This window comes from Megachile rotundata, chromosome 4 (assembly GCF_050947335.1).
Source record: "Megachile rotundata isolate GNS110a chromosome 4, iyMegRotu1, whole genome shotgun sequence".
NCBI classification, from domain to species: Eukaryota; Metazoa; Arthropoda; class Insecta; order Hymenoptera; family Megachilidae; genus Megachile; species Megachile rotundata.
The window spans coordinates 8,690,073-8,708,246 of record NC_134986.1 but is presented as its reverse complement, the minus strand read 5'-3'; the positions used below and the strand labels follow the sequence as shown (position 1 = coordinate 8,708,246).

General features: G+C 34.6%; 1 protein-coding gene across 10 annotated transcripts in view; it reads left to right on the top strand.

Annotated features, from left to right (window-relative positions):
- The window catches only part of C3G (C3G guanyl-nucleotide exchange factor), an 85,537-nt gene that overhangs the window by 50,887 nt on the left and 16,476 nt on the right, over window positions 1-18,174 (top strand). The gene's annotated exons all lie outside the window — the stretch shown is intronic.

Below are 18,174 nucleotides of genomic sequence, written 5' to 3'. Positions count from 1 at the left end.
ATAATTTGAGATAGTAAATTGAAAGATGAATTAGTAAATTAATTAGATAAAATATTATGTTGTAGATAAAATATTTTATCTACACAATACAATTGGAAATAAAAATATTCAAAATTAAGTAATAATCTTAAGTAATAATCTCAACATAATACAAAAACTGCGCAGTCAATACAATATAAAAAATTTACGATTATTATTGCCCCAGTCGTTTAAAGCACGGTTCCAGAACGGAAGAATGGTATTGCAGTTTCTACTGCACTTTCAAAGTGCATTATTTTCCCAAAAGTTTGAACCACAACTCCGGCAGTGTCTTCAGTTTTTACGAGTAGGAAAATTATGGAGGTCTACTTGGACTTTGTTGTGCTTGCGAATTGTCCAACTGGAAGTCGAGTTTAAAGAAAAAGAACAATACCACTTGTATTTTATTCCTTTATCTGTTGGAGCATTGTCTCCATTTTAGGATCGTTAAAATTTTGTAAGGCCCGTGAAGAACTTGTTACTAGAAACTTAACTTTGAAATTGGAACCTGTAAAGTTCCTGTAAGGAACCTCTAAGTGCAGGGCCCATCGGTAGCCCCCTTTTAATCCGATACTGGGTCGTCGCAAACATTGTAAGGGTTCGAAGTTCGCCCCTGAATGGATCTACTGTTTGCATCTGAAGAGAGTATCGATACCCGTGTCTTGCGATACACCCCTTGTTCTTCGAAAATCAATCTTCCCCCTTCTTGGATTCTTTATTCCGTCTTTCGATAGTACATTTGTATTAGGGGTCTTCATGGAGAAGTACATAAATAAAGATGAGCTTCGTTTCGAACTATTATTTACGATTTAGAAGCTTATATAATTTTTTGAAATGTATGAATATAATAATATACAGGGTGTTATCTGTAACGCTCACGATTTTCCTTCCACTTGCAGCCACCTTACGAAAAAAAGTTTAGAACAATATTTGCAGGGTATGAAGTGCACAATAGATATTAGTAAAGCAAATTTTGAAAACAGTTTGTTCTCTCGGCAAAGTCAAGGTCACCTTGGGTTTTTTAAATAGGGACATACATTTTTTTTATTCATAGCTTTAGAGGACATCGAGACGAAGTCAAAACACATGTTACATGATATTTTTATTAACATATTACTCGATTTACAGAAGTGGAAATGTGAAGTGAAAGACCGGAATATTACGAGATGGAAGGCGGGATACATTTTGAACAAGTAATTAAACAAAGTGTATTTTTCTTACATTCTAGTCGCGTGTTTACATTCAGTAATCTCTTTAAAATCAAATAATGGTTACACTAAAGTCAAAAGCTAAGTACATTTAATTGCGAGAGTACTACAAATTATGAAAATCTATAATAAATGGTTAATGTTATTTTTATAAATGATTCGAAAGACAGAGGATCAATATCTTATTTCTGATTTCATAACCCGAGGCAGAATGATTAATTAAAAATGGGACAAGCTTGATGCTGTAGAATGATATATTAACGTTCGGGACATTGATATTTCCAAAGAAAAGCCTTCATGAATGGTAGGAGGCTCGTTTCGACCTCGCATTCCTCGGGTTCAGAGATTTATCTTCACCTTCGAAGAAGCTCTCCACCAGAAAAGATCCAGAATTGTTACGGGACGGTTCTAGCATCTATAAATTACGCCCTAATTCCATGCCGTTTATATTTAGGAACTTGGGGATTTGGAGAAATTTAAAAATTTGGGAATCTAGAGATTTGGAGAAATTTGGGAATCTTGGAAACTTTAGGATTTTGGAGAAATTGGGGTATCTAGGGATTTGGGGGAAATTTGGGAATTTGGGAAATCTTGAGATTTGGAGAAAATAGGGAATTTAGGGATTTGGAGAAATTTGGGGATTTGGGAATTTGGGTATCTAGGGATTTGGAGAAATTTGGAAATTTGGGAATCTAGAGATTTGGAGAAATTTGGGAATCTTGGAAATCTTGGGATTTTGGAGAAATAGGGGTATCTAGGGATTTGGGGGGAAATTTGGGAATTTTGGAAATCTTGAGATTTGGAGAAATTAGGGAATTTAGGGATTTGGAGAAATTTGGGGATTTGGGAATTTGGGTATCTAGGGATTTGGCGGAAATTTGAGAATCTTGAAAATCTTGAGATTTGTAGAAATTGGGGAATCTAGGGATTTGTAGAAATTGGGGAATCTAGGAATTTGTAGAAATTTGGGAATTTTGGGAATGGAGAAATTGGGGCTTCTAGGGATTTGTGGGACATTTGGGAATCGTGGAAACTTTGAGATTTGGATAAATTGGAGAATCTAGGGATTTGGAGGAAATTTGAGAATCTTGAAAATCTTGGGATTTGGAGAAATTAGGGAATTTAGGGATTTGTGGAAAATTTGGGAATCTTGGAAATCTTGGGATTTGGAGAAATTGGGATATCTAGGGATTTGGAGAAATTTGGGAACCTTGAAAATCTTGGAATTTGAAGAAATTAGGGAATTTAGAAATTTGGTGAAATTTTGGAATCCAGAGATTTGTATAAATTTGAGATTTAGAAATTTGAAAATTGTGAAAGTTGTCAATTTAGGGATGTATGGATCTAATACTTCAAAAATTTCGAAATTCAAGCATTTGAGAATTTTCAAACTTTCAAACATAGTCATGTAAAGTACCATGTAATAATACAATAACATATAATATTATATAATAATAAAATAGCATATAATAGTATCACAATAACAAAATAATAATTATCACATATAATACAACAACAGTAAATCAATTAAAAAAATTAAAAATATATAACTAAATACTTGAACAATTTAAAATCCAGACAGTGACATTTTCATCCAATAAACACAATGATAAAAAAAAAATCGAAGGCTCCATTACAGTGAAAGATTCGTCAGCCATCGAGTGAATCATATTGGATGTAGTCTGTGAATTGATGGAGTATTAGCGTGATGGCACCCTTACGGGCATCATCCCTGCGCCCTTATGGCATTATATTCACTAATATCAGCATCGAATCATGAAATTCCCAGCTGGTAACCGACCATGGTATTTCGTGAACATTAAAGTCCCGTAATTGCATCGCTGCGAGCGAAATGCAGTAGCGAATAGTCGCGGAAAGGAGAGACGATATCGTTGTCTGGTTTCCATGGATCGCCTCCTGTGCTTGGGTAGAATTTAGCCTGTTAACAAATTGGCCCGGGGAATTTGTTGATCGGAATCCGTCCGACCGCTTCCCGTACGATCAAACAGTTGATTGAACTGACAGGGATTAAACGAAGCCCATTAATATTCTAGTTATAAGTGTGATCAACATCGTTACCACGTGAATCGTTGTTAGCTCGTCGCCGACTGATCGAGATACGTTAATTGCATTGCTTTTCTGATTTCCTTCGCGAATTAACGGTATTATATTATTTAGGACATTTAATGGGATTTTTGGATTTGGAGATTTTCGAGTTTTTTGATTGAGAATTTGAGATTTTGGGAGTTTGGTGATTTGGGAAGTTGTGAATTGGGAGATTTGGGAATTTAGGCATTTGGGGATTTGGAGATTTAGGGATTTAAAGAATTTGGAATTTTCGAGTTTTGAGATTTAGGGATTTTGGGATTAAGGAATTTAGGGATTTAGGAATTTAGGAATTTTTGAATTTTGGAATTTAGGAATTTTGGGATTTAGAAATTTTGGGAGTTAGGAATTTTAGGATTTAGGAATTTAGGAATTCTGGAATTCTGGAATCCTGGAATTTAGGAATTCTGAAATATAGGAATTCTGGAATATTAGAATTCTGGAATCTTGGAATTCTGGAATCTTGGAATTCTGGAATCTTGGAATTCTGGAATCTTGGAATTCTGGAATCTTGGAATTCTGGAATCTTGGAATTCTGGAATCTTGGAATTCTGGAATCTTGGAATTCTGGAATCTTGGAATTCTGGAATCTTGGAATTCTGGAATCTTGGAATTCTGGAATCTTGGAATTCTGGAATCTTGGAATTCTGGAATCTTGGAATTCTGGAATCTTGGAATTCTGGAATCTTGGAATTCTGGAATCTTGGAATTCTGGAATCTTGAAATTCTGAAATCTTGGGATTCTGAAATCTTGGGATTCTGGGATCTTGGAATTCTGGAATCTTGGGATTCTGGGATCTTGAAATTCTTGGATTTTGAAATTCTGGGATCTTGGAATTCTGGAATCTTGAAATTCTGGAATCTGGGAATCTTGGAATTTTGAAATCCTGGAATTTAGAAATTTGGAAATTGGGGAGTCTATAGATTTAGAAGTCTGTAAATTGAGGAGTCTAGGAATTTGGTAATTTCTTAATGAATCTAGGAATCTAGGAATTTACAAATCTAGAAATTTGAGAATGCCAAAATAGTTACTAGAATACCAAAAAAAAAATGAATAATTGAACATACTTACCAAACTCAACCTATACATTAAATTCGATGAAAAATAACAGAAGACATAATCTATTAATTATTAATTAGTAACCAAAATCAATAATAAATGTAATATTTAAACTATCCAATACTTCTCTTCGTAACGGAACATATACTATTTTTCCGAATAAAAAATATCAACAAATCTTCAATGACCAAAAACACATCATACACGTATTTTGAAGCCTCGTCAAACAACGTCGGCAAAATATGACGAAGAAACGTGTACCCGCGCTTAAAGAGTCTTCGAAATAGCTTAAACGCCGAAAGAGGATTATTCCAAGATGGTGGCTTCGGACAACGAACTAAATTTAGTGAGCGAGGCCGAAACCCGCGGCCAAAATACGATGAAACGCCGTTGAAACGTTTCGTCGGGGACAACGAGAATCCTCTCTCGATTCTGGCTTTCGAGACAATCGAAACTCTGTCTGCATCGTTGTTACATACGCGAACGCGAGACACGGAACGGTGAATTCGAACCGGAAACACGGATAACGGGGATGGAGAATATTAAGCAATTTTTTACATGGTTGAATCGTTTAATCGTGGCAACCCTTGTCACGCGAAAACGAACCTTTTCCTCTCTTTTTTCCTTTTTCCCGATTGGATCGCTCGATAAATTTGTTTTTTTCTCTTTTGATTTCGTTGATACTTCGTATACTCTGAAATTATTTCGCTGGAAATCGTTTTGTTGATTTTTTAAACTGTCGAGGATATTTTTGAAATATACATGTATGGAGCCATATATGGGGATGTAGCCATATATGGAGATTACAAGGTTTTTTTTTAATTCTTTTGAATTTGCTGTTGTCAGAGATATTTTTGTAGATATTGTGTGGCATAGGAATTTGTGATTTTGGAAGTTTGATGATATGGGGAGTTGTGAGTTAACAGATTTGGGGATTTTTGGATTTTAGGAGTTTCGGGATTTTAGGAATTTTGGGATTTTGGGGTTTAGATATTTTGGGACTTAGGGATTTAGGGCCTTACGAATTTGTGATTTCGGAAGTTTGATGATTTGGGGAGCTGTGAATTGGCAGATTTGGAGATTTAAGGATTTTGGGATTTTGGAATTTTGAGATTTTGGGATTTAAGGATTTTGGGGTTCAGATATTTTGGGACATAGGAATTTGGAAATTTAGAGATTTGAGGATCTAGGAATTAGGGGATATAAGTTTTTTAGGATTTCGATGGATTTTAGATCTTAAGATTTTAAACAATTTCAAGATGACATTAAAATTTCCCAAAAATCTGAAACTATAAAAATTACCGAATTTAAAAACTAGAAATCCGACAATTCACTAAACTTATCAATAAAACCCTCTAGAAAGGGACCTCAAAGTTTTTTCCATTGTCTCCTTTATCTACCTGAAAAGGTCCACTGTCCGATTTCGAGTAGTCTAATAACCACGTGTCGTCAAAAGAGTCGAACAAACCCCGAAAAGCCAGAAAAACCGAAACGAATCTCGTTTCAACCCCCGGCGAGAATTGCAACGGCCATTAGAGCATCGGTAGCCGTCCCCGTAAGTCGAAAAGAGAGGCACACGTCGAAATACCGGTGGAAACGTTGAAATTCGAGTGGTGTGTCTAGCAGCAGATTTTTTGGAGACCGAGTGTACACGGGGCGGTGCAACAACCTCGTGGTTATTTCGGGGTGGCTCGTGTCACGGAATGCGCCGTGCAAACTGGCTACCGTGCCTTCGGGACACGCGTGTTCCGGAAAATTAACGGATTATTTGCCCGGAGCGAGCAGATACGAGACGTCTAGCTGGCTTGTCCGGTTAGAAATCTCTCGTCCTCTTGAATCCGCGTTTGCACGCGAATTCGCGCCCGATGCACCGAAATGCATTCGGCAAACGCAACCAGTTCGAAACTTATCTCTGGTATGTGCGCAGATAATCTGCTGTGCGTGACTCGTACCGTGCCTCTCGTGACCCTAAATGCTAAGTATCGTACTTGCATCTACGGGACATTTTCTTTTATTTACGGTTATATAAATTTACCTTGTCCGAATGTTTCTTTTTTCTGATGACCGATTATGTGATGTATGTTATATTTTATTGTAGTTCTTTTTCTTGTAGGTGGAGAAATATTGTTGATCTTGATTATGACCTGTAACTATGTTTATTCTTCTATTTTTTTTTTTATTATTATTATATTTTGTTTCATTATATACATTCATTATTATGTCTTATGTAGACATGTATACAAACATACATATACATATGTGGATATGTATAATATACATTAATTATTATGTCATACATGGATCAGTATATCATCTATACATATGTAGACATGTATACGTACATACATATACATATGTAGACATGTATGCATATAGATACTCAATCCACATCCACATATATCAATACATACCTAAATATATTAATATACATATTAACCTACCTCTAAACTATGTTATAATTATAAACCATTTGTGAACATCGTCAAATAAAAAAAATATGAAAAATATGACAGTATTACTGTATCTTTTGTCTGAATACTTCGGTAAGTCCCTAAAATCCCGAATTCTTTTTTCTCAATAACACCGTGCCATACGGACGGTTCGTAGTGAAAAAGTTAATAATCCATTCTATGGAAACCAGAATGATTTCCATTTCCTGCAGATACCCGGAAAATCCGCGTTTCCCCATTAGGTGGCTACCGTGAAATCGCGAATGCACGTACGTGTGCATATGTATACGGCGAATATACCCAATAACCGCAAACCATGATAACCCTGGCGTCGTCTCGTCTCGTGTCACACACGTGTTTCCGTGTACACGTGTCACGGTATACCTGTACAGTGTCCCAGCACGAACAATCCTTTTTTTCTTTTCCATTTCTCCGGTACATTTTGTGTCCTCACATGTAAGTGTCCTCAGACATCCTGTGCCGTTTTGTTTGTCACGTTACACGGTAAATGCGAACGGACCGTTATGCAAGGTGCGTCATAATATGAGGACGTAGGTTTTAGTCGTAAATTATATACTGCAAATAGTTTACTGAGTTAGGGGAGGATTGGAGAGAATATAGGAGTAGACTGGGAGGTTATTTGAGAGTCTAGGGAAATTTGGGGAATTCAGGGTAAATTTTATACTGCAAATAGTTTACTGAGCTAGGGGAGGATTGGAAGTAATTTAGGAGTAGACTGGGAGGCTATTTGGGAGTCTAGGGAAATTTGGGGAATTTAGGGATTTCATTTATTTAGAAATGTGGTAATTTCAAAATTTGGGAAATTTTGGAATTTGATAACCAGAGAAATGGGAAATTTAGAATTCTTCAAACTTAAGAGCTGGGAAGTTTAGAAATTTGGATCTCGGAAATTTTAACATTTAGGGAATTTTAGAATTTAAAATTAAAAATTTGAAGAATTCCATAAATTACAAATTTCAAAGTTAGGAACTATAGAAACTAGGGAATTTGAATTCAGTAATTTAAAAAATTTCAAAACATCAACTTGCAGAAAATTTATAAAATTTAAAAACTTGAAAATCTATAAATCTATAAATTATTCAAAATGCATTATTAATTTATTTAAAATTACACGAAAATCTATCAATCATTCATGTAACATAAGTTTCAAAAGAAAATTGTAAATGTACAAATTTTAATAATTAAAAAATAAAAAATTTAAAAATATTTGTCGTATCTAACATTTCGAAATCTTAGCCATTTCCATTCTCCATTAGTTCTTTTCAGGTCGATATATTATGTTACGCCCTGTAGGGGTATCGTGTTTCCTCAAGTGTATCGTATACCTCGATTTTCAACCTCATCCTCCGATTCATATAGCGAGTTGTAAAATCGATACCCTATTGCTCGAACGTACATAGATACCGTTCGATGATATTGTTGCAACGATATGGGATCGACGAATGCATAATAATGAGAAGAGAATGAAGAGGATGGTTTCGTTACGTCAGATAGCTACGATTTATTTCTCGTTGAAACGGCCCGTTCTTCAAGTAGTTATTCTAGGGATGATTTACTTTTCTTGTTGGTTATGAAATGGAATAGCGATGCAACTGCTATTTCGTAACACCGTGATAAAGTTACGTTTATCTGCACTCTTATTTATTCAACAGATATTTTATCGATTTATCGTTTGCATTATTTACATTACATAATCATACCACGCTTCGATTACGAATAATATACAATTTCTAAACAATTTTTTAAAATATTAACTCTTTGCACTCGAAAGGTGATGTACCACTCAGTTTAATACAATTTGAGCTAAATATTTTTTAATTCTCTATAATATATAGATATTTTAAATATTTATTAAATATTTGTCATATTCTAAATATTTTTTAATAGTGAATTTAAATGCAGCTTAGCAGTGTAAACTTGAAAGTTTTAAGGTTGATATCAGACAACAGTAAAAGTACCTTCGAATGCCAAGGGTCAAAGTGCACACCTAATTATAGTTATCTTATCCCAGCAATCAAGAGTTAAATTTGAAAGCCTGAACAAAGAACCAAAGAAAAAGTATCAATAAATCTCATAAAAGGAGCCAGACAGAAAAAGGGAACATTCAAACTGTCCATATACATCTTACAGCATATCTCGTCTATCGGACAGTTCTTGCAAAGCGGGTCATTAAAGGCTCTAACGAACCACCGAGGAATCGACCAATCCGAGAAAATCCTCACCGGGACAGGCTCGTTTCTGTTCATTTTTTTTTTCAAACGAAACATTCTCCCTGGAATTCTGAAACGAACTGCAGGTAGATTGCAGTTGTACAGTCAGGAGCAAAGCTGTCTTTTGTGAGAAAGGTGTGTGGAAGGGGGAAGAGGTTCTGGGACTTTTAGGGATTTTTGCGAATTTTAAATATTGGGGTGAAGATTTGGGGACATATTTGGGAATCTAAGGATATGAGAATGTAGAGATTTGGAAATTTAGAAATTTGGGAATGTAGGAGTTTAATGATCCAGGTATTTAGGGCTTTAGGGGGTTTAGGGAGATCTAAGTTAGGAATTTGGAATTTGGAAACTTAGGAATTTGGAAATTTAAGGATTTGGTAATCTAAGAATTTTTGGACCTAGGAATTTAGGGACTTTGGAATTGCGAAATGTAGGGATTTATTGCTCCAGAAATTTAGCATTCTAGATATTGAAAAATGGAGAAATTTAGTTACTTAAAAATCTAGAAATTTAAGAATTTCATAACTTAGGAATTTGGGAATCTAAAAAATTTCAAAAATTTAGAAAAATTTAGAAAATTGCAAAACTTAAAAATTTATAGAATCAATTAATTTTAGAATTTGTAAATTTAAAAATACATGACTTAAAAATTGAACTTAAAATAATTTAAAAATCTAAGAAGTTGAAAACTTGATAATTGAAAAATTTGACAAGATTCAAGAGTACATAAATTTTGGAATTTAGGAGTGATAAATTTACATACGTTTTCCAATCCGAAACCTAAGATAGAAACAGAGTGTACGCAGTCTACCGACAATCGACCGTTAAGTCGTAAGTTCAGCATCAATCCATACGGTCTCCGGAGACGAATAGCTCGCAGAAGAGAAGTTCGAGTGGTTATGCAAATTCGTTGAATTTCCATGAAACAATTAAACCGAGTTTCCGTCGTTTAACGCTGGTACGGTCCTCTCGTAAATTCCACGGGGATACGCGGTCGTGTTGATACACGTGTAAACGCGACCCTAAAACGTGAATCTCAGGACTATTAACGTTTGCACACCCGTCATTTGCTATTCGTAATTGTTAATTAATGCGTGACATACGGAATTCTGTCTCTCTCTCTTTCGAGTTGAAATGAAATGACTTTGGTGACTTCTGCACTGTTTTTATGGGGGTTGTTCAAGATGTATGAAATTTCAGTTACTAAAAGATTTTTTTAAATAATATTAGATTCTTTTAAACTTTATTTTATATATAGTAAATCTGTTTCATATGTAAATTAGAGTGATAGGAAAATTTTTATATAAATTATTATACAGGGTGTTACAGGGTGGCTGCAAGTGGAAGAAAAATCATAAGTAGCATTAAATGTAACATCTTATAAATTAAATTAAAAAATATTTATTTCATCGTCATTGCATTATTAGTTATTTTGCTTAGTTATTTTATTTATTGTTCCTTTTGTACCAGACATGATCCTAAATAATCAAAAGAATTAAAGCAGCATTTACTCTAACCAGTCTAATAATTCTTCAATTTCTCGCGAGAATATACGTAAATACAATAGAACTGAATATAAACACCGAACAATTCATTTTTGTTGTAAATTTACACCCTCATATCTCTCGGATAAATGGAAATCCATTCATACAATGAAAAATATTATTTGTGGAAATCCCATTGAAGTATTTTTGATTGATATTTGCAAATTGACAGCCGTGTATTCCGTTCTAAATAGATTGAATCGTGCAATGAACTACGAGAACGGTCACCGGTGATGCGTATAATTGTCGATTAGAGAATTAATTAAATTCGTTTAAACGGATAATCAACGACAAAGGGTCGACGATGCATTATCGTCGTTGTTAATCGTGTATTATACATGTTCGTTTAAAATGCATTAGTGAATCGGTATTAATTATGTTGTTAGTCGCGTTATTACTATTCTGCGAAGAATTTGTAGGGTTACATGACTTTCATAATTATCATTATTGTTCATTTTGTTGTTATCATTATTGCCATTTTTTGGTGTTTTGTAATGAAACTCTGGGTTTGGGAGATTAGGGAGGTTTTAGATAATTTGGGAGATTTATAAATTTATTTGGTGGTTTCAATTTTTAAATATGTCAATAACCTAAAAGTTCATGAGTTACCATCACAGTCGCCACCAAAACTCAAAATCTCCACCCATAAGACAACTAATTCAAGCTACCCTCACTGAAAAATATTTCCCAAGATCTAAACAAAATAATGTACCAAAGTGTTTAGCATCATCTCACAGATTACAATTCGAAATCAATTTTCGCTCAGGCCGTGTTCATAATCAGAGGAATCGTTGCGTGGCCGGCGAGAAGCTTTCACGCTGATGAATGGACACGGGCGGAAAGTTATCGCAACTGGTGCATTCTCGAGCACGCTGCAACGTCACGATAACGATGAAAAGACGAAAGCTTGCTCCGTGTAACTCGTGACGATGATTCGTGATGAACGAGACGAGAACCGTGTGTGCTTCTCTGGTTAATGAAAAGCGTTCTCTGTCTCTTTCCCTCTCGCTATTATTAATTTCGCGTGCAGGTCTGCATCGTGATCGCCCCGCTCGATAATCTTCGTTATTAACGGGACAGCTTTTGGATCGGGGTTCACTTGGGGTAAACCACTATGGGGTGTGGAGATTTTTGTGTGCAGAAATCGCGTGTACGATCCGTGATTTATTAATTCGGACAGTTAATATTGCACTTATGTTTGATGATATGATCTTTTGGGGTTGAAAATGATCTTTTTATTGTGCAATGGGTAATTGTTTACTATGAGCAGATTAGACATTATTATTATTATAGGAATGTTTGTAGGAAGCTTATATTTCTGTAAAAAATTAAGTTTTGAATTGATATATCACTAGTATTATTTTAGTGTAATTTTGTTAGACATGTGAAGTTGTCACTGATATAACTGACAATCAGTCATTTTACAACACCTGTGAAGTATTCACATGGTTTTGTTAATGTTTAAGCTTCAAATTGATGTATTACAAGCGGAATTTTAACGTAATTTTATGTCATCATATGTAGATCGTCCTCACATGTGATACAGGTCATCATTGTTTGCTATAAGTGGCAGCCATTTTATATTACGAGTAGCAATGAAGCAATTGTATGGTTATTTTTGTTAAAGTTCAAGCTACAAATTGATGTAACATAAGTATCATTTTGATATACTTTTATGTCATCAAATTTTGTCAGACGTCATATGTGATACTCTTCATCATCGTTTGCCATAAGTGGCTACCAGCTATTTTATATTAGGAATTCCAATGAAGTCTTTATGTAGCCATTTTTATTATACTATAAGCTTCAAATTGATGTGCCATAAGTGCTATTTTAACATACTTTTATGTCATCAAATCTAGATGGACCTCACATGTGACATAAGTTGTACCTCACATATGATACAGCTCACACATTGTTTGCTACAAGTGGCAGCCATTTTATATTACTCGTATCAATGAACCAATTGTATGGTTATTTTTGTTACAGTTGAAGCTTCAATTTGATATAAAATAAGTGGTACTTCAATACTTTATTTTGTAAAATTATATACATTGCAATTGATCGTTAACAATCAGCTATTTTGTACCAAAGTCACTAGAAGACTTCACGCAGTTATTGTCATCAAGCTACCTTCAAATTGATGCACCAAGTATCACTTCACAGTCATTGAATCACTTCAAACTTGCCACAGTATTCAACAGTCTAATTATTACAATAAAAAAGAGGTATATTAAACGTTGTGATCGAAAATAAGTAAAATTCATGTTGGAAGTGAAATTTGCTCGTCGAACGATCGACAAACGAAGCGTCGATTTTTCCAGGGGTGCAAAAAACCCAACCCACGAGATTCGAAGCCGTTCTACCGCGTGGTTTGTAAATAACCGCGTCTACAGTGTCCAGGTACCATGGCGAGTTCCCATGGTCGGCGTATGGGAATCGAACGCGTTCCGTGAATCCAGTCAATCACGGCAATTTGCATCCGTCGTTGGTCTGCGTTGGACTATCCGTCCTCGTCCAGCATGTTCCCCGTGTGTTTTCTATTATCTCCGTCGGCCATCCGAGCCGTGCCTTTAGCGCAAATCACGTCTGATTGAGGTTTCAATCGGAATTCGTGAATAGAACTTGATTTACTGGCGTGCGTACACAGGCTGCTTTGCCTGGCTGCTTGCGTTTCCCTACCATTGCGAAACACAACCACCGAAGATCACTGTTCAATCCACTCCATCGTGTTCACCTTCAAATAGCTTGGTAATGATTCGAGCACCGAGTTATTAATCGAACGGTGCACCAACTTACTGGACCATTTGATTATTCGATACTCTACCGATTATTTAGACGACTATTAACGTTTCTTGTCACATGTAGCATTTTTTATCGTTTATTTAACGATGAATGTTTCAAGCTGAAGCTACTATTAGCTTCAAATGTTGATTCACTTAGAACCAACATCAAATGAGGTTCAATTCAAGCTGAAGCTACTGTGAGCTTCAAACACTGATTCACTTAGAAGCAACATCGAATGAGGTTCAATTTCAAGCTGAAGCTACTATGAGCTTCAAAAACTGATTCACTTAGAAGCAACATCGAATGAGGTTTCATAGAAAATATACCAGAACATAATTTTTATTTCATATCAATTTCAAGCTGAAGCTACTATGAGCTCCAAACACTGATTCACCTAGAACCCACATCGAATGAGGTTCAATTCAAGCTGAAGCTACTGTGAGCTTCAAACACTGATTCACTTAGAAGCAACATCGAATGAGGTTCGATATCAACCACAAGCTACTATGAGTTTCAAAAACTGATTCACTTAGAAGCAACATCGAATGAGATTTCATAGAAAATATACCAGAACATAATTCTTATTTCATATCAATTTCAAGCTGAAGCTACTATGAGCTTCAAATGCTGATTCACCTAGAACCCACATCGAATGAGGTTCAATTTCAAGCTGAAGCTACTATGAGTTTCAAAAACTAATTCACAAAAACAAAATTCTTATAACCTCATGTGAATCTAACAAAACAAAACAACATAATTAATCTTCTTTATACTGAACATTCAAAAAATTGTCGGTTTTCATCTGTAAAATAAATCCAGATGATTTGACAAAGCCCTACTGTGTTCCCCGGTTACAGGAAAGTTACGAAACCCTGAAAACAAATTATACAATGGTATATCCGGAAACTCTTTTTCCCTTTTTTAAAACGTCCCCTCGGTTCTCATCGAAGCACCATCAGCAGCCCTTCGTGTTCGTCATACATTCAGAAATCGTCGATCGTACGTCCATTATTGGAATCGATGACCGTGTATCCCCGTGTCGAGACAAAAATTGCATAGAATCAATACGATCCGTTTAACATCGTTTGCCAACGTTAACATTCGAGTGTCGCGAACGCGGAGAATATTTCGACGTGGAATATAACCGTTCGTCGACGGAAAGAGGCGGACAAAAAAATGATTTCAATGCCGTAGTCGACATTGTCGAGTGCCGAATGCGTGTCGCACTCGTCGGGTTCTCGTGTAACATTTATGCAACAGGCGTAATATGCTCGTTGCGAAATTTTGCGAGGAAAATTTCACGAATGCAACGAAATGGCGGCTCGTTGAGACATCTATTATGTATATGCTCTGCTTTTCGACGCTTCAACACCATATTTTGCATCTCTTATTTTGGGAATTATACAGTTTCTAAAAAATGACATATTTTGCTATTTTAAGGGATTCAATTTTCAGACTCTTTTTAGAGGATGTTTATTATTATTGAATAATGTAATTGAATTTTGTTGGGTAATTTAGTGAAATTTATGCCTAGTTTAATTTAATTTAATTATAATATGTGGGTTCGTTTAATTTGGTTAAAATATGAACTTGTGGTTATTTTAATTAAAGTATGTATGCACGTTTGATTTAATTAAAATATCTATGTACGTTACATTAATTAAAATACGTATATTCATTTGGTTTAATTAAAATATGTATATACATTTGATTTAATTAAAATATGTATATGTATACGTTTGATTTAATTAAAATATACCTATACGTTTGATTTAATTCAAGTAACTTAATTCAAATGTGTAAGTACGCCTAACTTCATTTATATAAACTTAATGTAATTGAATGAAATATATATGTATTCTAAAAATGATACTAAATCAGATTGATTACATAATACAACAAAAAATAAATATTTTGCAATATTCATCATTTGTAATCGTAGATAAATATTGCCTTCAATGACGTTACAGAAGTAAATACTTATCATTTTTCTAAAAGTCAAAAATCTCCAAAAAATTGTTATTTCTACTAAATTTTACGTGCTTTTATTTAAAATTCTCTTCAGATTGTGAAACTCCCCTAAAATTTTATTCCTAAATTAAATTTGTGAGAACCAAAAGAAATGTCGAACAAAATAACTACAAATAATTTCAATAATATCAATAATTTCAATAACATCAATAATATCAATAATCTCAATAATATCAATAATCTCAATAAAATCAATAATATCAATAGTTTCAATCATATCAATAATATCAATAATATAAATAGCATCAATAACATCGATATTACTGATAATATCAATAATATCAATAATATCAATAATATCAACAATATCAATAACATCAATAAAATCAATAACAAATTTGTGTAACGAATAATACAACTTCACTATGTCTTTTTCCGAAAATTCAATAATGCATTAGATTCGTGACACACGATCAGCAATGGTTCCCCCATCAGTCAACACGTTAATCAATCGCATGTTCTAGACATCGTTTTTGACTTTCAATATTTGCACGTGACGTTGTTTCCCGGTTCTGCGTTTCATACGAATTTCCGATCGGCTGTAATTTGTAACGACGATGCTTGACGGACAATCGATTAATGTTTGCACAGGTTTTCCACCGTTATTACGTCCGTTGCAACGTGTAACCGTTATAAGCGCGAACATATTTTCCGCTTTCTCTCGTCGGCTTTGCATCAGAATCGTTTCGATAAAAGCCACATTAACTGACCGTTCGTACCGGTGTATCGAAACCGTGGCACAATAATTGTTTTAATATCAACTGTCGGATAATCCTTGCTCGAAGCGTCTGAAACGTCGAATCGAAATTAATTTTTACGAATTATTGTTTGCCAGGAAAATAATTTACGCTCTGTCGCGGGGAAGAATGAATCGGTGTCGTTTCGTTTTATATGCGATTCTCTTTTTGCGGCGATTGATTTTATGATTTGGATATTTCTGGTGGAATATTAATTATAGTGAATGGTGGTTTCTGTTATCGGATTGGAAATGTTTGGAGAATTGGACATTTGAAGATTTTGGGTTTTGGAAGGTTGGACAGTTGGAAAATTGGAAATTTTAGAAAATTTAGGAAATTTGGGAAATTTAGGAAATTTAGGTAGTTTGGGTAATTTAGAGAATTTGGACACTTGAAAATTTGGGGTTTTGAAAATTTGGTCATCTGAGAATTTGGGAATTTAGGAATTTAGGCATTTGAGAATTTGGTCATCTAAGAATTTAGAGATTTGAGAATTTGGGAATTTAGGGATTTGGGGATTTGAGAATTTAGGAATTTAGGGATTTAGGCATTTGACAATTTGGTCATCTGAGAATTTGGGGATTTGAGAATTTGGGGATTTGAGAATTTGGGGATTTGAGAATTTGGGAATTTAGGGATTTGGAAATTTGAGAATTTGGGAATTTAAGGATTTGGGAATTTAAGGATTTGGGAATTTGAGAATTTGGGAATTTAGGAATTTGTCGTTTTGAGAATTTCATCATTTGAATATTTGGGGATTTGAGAAATTAGGAATTTAGGATTTTGGTGATCTGAGAATTTGCAAACTTTAGAATTTGGGTGTGAGTATTAAGAATGTAAAAATCCCAAAACTTACAAAATTCAAAAATTCAATAATTTAAGAGTATTGTAAATCCGCCAACTCCAAAATAAAAGAACGTGTGAAATTGATTATTGCAATATAAAGTTAGCAATATAAAAGTACGAAAGTGCATTTGGCGAGCGACATTGCACAGCAACTGGTGCACACGTGCAATCGACGCGATAGGAGCGTGTTCTTGGGGAAACTCGTGGAGAACAATGACCAAAGGAAACTTCGTATTTCTTCCTGTTATCGGCTGCACCGTCTGTTGCAGCGGTTGCACCAACCCGATACCCGAAATTGCCATCTTAACTTACGCTTGCAGTTGGCCAAGCCTGGTTGAATTAATGGAGTCAGACGCTAACTATAACTCGTAACTGTTTATGGGAGCAACATTGCTGAAGTTTTATTGCGACTCTTACTTTACTTATTTTCAAGTATTAAATTAGATATATCAAATAAATTAGATTATCGAATTGAGACGAATTCCAAACACATATTACATGATATTTTTATTAACATATTCCTCGATTTACAGAAGAAGAAATGCGAACTTAGCTTCTGACTTTGATAGTGTAACCATTATTTGATTCCGAAGAGATTAATGAATGTAAACACGCGACTAGAATGTAAGAAAAATACACTTTGTTTAATTACATGTTCAAAATGTATGCCGCCTTCCATCACGTAATATTCCGGTCTTTCACTTTACATTTCCACTTCTGTAAATCGAGTAATACGTTAATAAAAATATCATGTAACATGTGTTTTGAATTCTGTCCTCTAAAGCTATGAATAAAAAAAAATGTATGTTCCTATTTAAAAAACCCAAGGTGACCTTGACTTTGCCGAGAGAACAAACTGTTTTCAAAATTTGATTTACTAATATCTATTGTGCACTTCATACCCTGCAAATATTGTTCTAAACTTTTTTCGTAAGGTGTCTGCAAGTGGAAGAAAATCCGTGGGTAGTTACAGGTAACACCCTGTATAGTGAAAAGTTGCTGCACCTTGACAACATACTTCAAGGTCATTGAAGTCGGTGAAATTGAATTATTACTTTGGAAGTACTTTTATGTACATAAAAATAAGTTATTGGGAATGTTATCCTTGACATCATATTTTAAGGTTATTATTACATTTCTTTATATACTTCTG